This window comes from Lipophrys pholis (genome assembly GCF_963383615.2).
Source record: "Lipophrys pholis genome assembly, chromosome: 3".
NCBI classification, from domain to species: Eukaryota; Metazoa; Chordata; class Actinopteri; order Blenniiformes; family Blenniidae; genus Lipophrys; species Lipophrys pholis.
In genome coordinates this window covers 15,625,708-15,628,207 of record NC_137627.1, presented here as the reverse complement: position 1 = coordinate 15,628,207, position 2,500 = coordinate 15,625,708, and the positions used below count along the sequence as shown (strand labels likewise).

General features: G+C 39.8%; 1 protein-coding gene across 2 annotated transcripts in view; it reads left to right on the top strand.

Moving 5' to 3' along the window:
- Positions 1–2,500, top strand: part of dscaml1 (Down syndrome cell adhesion molecule like 1) — a gene marked incomplete at its 3' end in the record, with an annotated part of 107,298 nt that overhangs the window by 13,587 nt on the left and 91,211 nt on the right. The gene's annotated exons all lie outside the window — the stretch shown is intronic.

Below are 2,500 nucleotides of genomic sequence, written 5' to 3'. Positions count from 1 at the left end.
AGCTTCTCGAAAAATTGTCAGCTGTCAAATTAGGTATTATCAAAGGAGAGGAGCAGAGAAAGTCTATTTTACGTCGACAAAAAGATTCAATTGTAAGCGATTTTTGTGAGTGGGACATGAACCCCAAATGAAAAGCTCTTTCTGTGTAAATATAGCACTGCAGCAGCACCTATATCCGCTCCGAGGGCTTTCCTCTCTCAACTCAACTTTGTGAGTTTTGTATTCTTTAGAGATACTCTAATCCTTTTCACTCCTGATAATAATGCTGCTATCAAGTAACTGCTCATTCTCGGAATTCCTAACTTGGAAAATGTCTCTTTCTTGGAAGAAATGGGTTGTACTGTCTTTTAAATCTGAACATTGCAAGTTAAGAAAACAGTAAGTTAGGGTTCGGGTTCAGGTTAGTGTAAATTTTGCAAAGCTGTTCTTTTGCTGGCTCTTTTTGACTATGAATAAAGACGTTATGAATAGGCTGTAAGCTGTAAGGTCGATGGAGGACACTGCACTAACACATCAGTCAAGAAAGTGTGCTGTGCTTTTCTCTTCCTGATCATATTGAAAACAAGAAGAATTTTCTTTTGGTGCTGCAGTTACAAACTTGATTAGACTTGTTAACAAATTAGTCCTCAGTATTGGTGGGCTGTGATGAGCTCATGCCACATATTTTCAATCTGAGGGTGCAAAACATTATGAGATTGATTCACTGACTGAACTGCAGCATATTGTTTGTACTTATAAAAGAACGCATATCGGTTACTTTATTCATTGTTCATGTAAGCGGGACAATGTGGTGTCTCGTTTGGAAATAATTCAGTCCGACTGAGAAAAAAGCGACCGTGTAAACAAGGCCTCTGTAGCAGAGCTGCACGTACTGTAATTGAAAAACACTGAGAAAACAACATTAAAGTAATGTTCACATTCACATGTAACTTCTCTTGCAGTCATTTTGAAAATAAAACTCGAGGGTCCTTTGTGCTGCCCTAACTTTTAGAATACGATATGAAAAAGGTCCAGAATTATGAACCTACAGAAACTGTAAAATAACAATAAATTAAAGGAAATTTAAAAGACAGTTTGCGTGTGTGACTTTGCTGTGAAAATCATAACACACCTTTGGTACATACAGTTAATTGCTGGAGATGTTGGTGCTTTGAAAATTACCTTGGCTGACTCGGCTCCATGTGTGAAGGTGTGCACATAGCAGACCTGTTCACCTCATCTCTGGTTCCAATAAAAAACACAAACTTACGTTTGGCCGAGGCCACGCCGACAGATGCTCAGATCTCTTCCCTCCATCTGCCCTCTTCATTTCTTTGGCTGATTTTTCCTTACTAATATGAAAAATACAAACCCTAAAACCTAATTTATTGTTTTCTTTTCTCCTTTTTATCTTTTCATTCAGTAATTAAACGTGTATTTGTTCATTTCTCCTGTATTTCATTATAATCTTCCTTTTCTGTCTTCCCCCTGCTCTGTGTTTTTACTGCTTGCTTTATGAATAAGTAAATGCAGTATTTGGTTTCCCCATCGTTAATTATTGAAGCGACAGTGATACAGGACTTGCCTCCCAGTGCGCCCAGTCGCCCAGACCCATGTTTTATCTCGTTCCTAGGCAACCCGGCTGCATATAGTCAGGCATCAGTAACATCCTAATGATTCTGCTGCGCATGCGATGAGGGGGAGTGCAATTTACACACAAATCAGTTGGGCTACCATTTGCATCATGTCACAAGGCTTAAGAGGATGAATATGTAATGTTTTTGTTTTTTTTCCACCAGGTCTTTCATATCTTCCAAGAGACGTGTGTGTTAAATGACAATGCTATCACAGCGGCTCCTCCTTATTGGGGCTGGTTACATGATTGTGTACAAGGGCATGTTGACACACAGGGCTTCTTTTTACAGATTGTAATGGCGTAGAGGAGTGGTTAAGCAACACTTTCCTCAAGAGTACCAAGTGTAGGACAAGGTGGGATCACAGACATAGAAACCTGAGGTGACCTGACTGATTTTGAGCCTCCAGTGAGTTGAAATGTGATAACTGTATTCATTACACCAAACATTTACAAGCTGTCAAGTTGATTTTAAACACTTCATGAGAGGCTCAATGGGCATTGGGGATTTTACTCACTATTGACAGGAGGCAGCCGGGTCAGTCAGAGAGTAAATAAATGATTGAAAGAATTGACTCGGCCACAACAGCCAAGGCTCCTCTGTCGATCCACGGTATTGATCTGCAGGTGGATGGCATCAATGAAAAAGCAGCCAGTGTTTAAATGAAGAATTGAAATTAGGAGAATTATTTGTCTTTTGAGTTTGATTTGTTTACAAATTAGGTTTTGGCTTGCATTAGTGTCCGATTTGTCAGATGACTGAAGTGAGGGGCTTTCCAGCTACAATTGAGGTACAAATGATTGGTTGTCCTAAGGGCCTAAACCCTGTATCTCTGGGTATAAAATGTGATGGAATCAGAAGAGGGGACATTTCTGAGGGGTGGGATG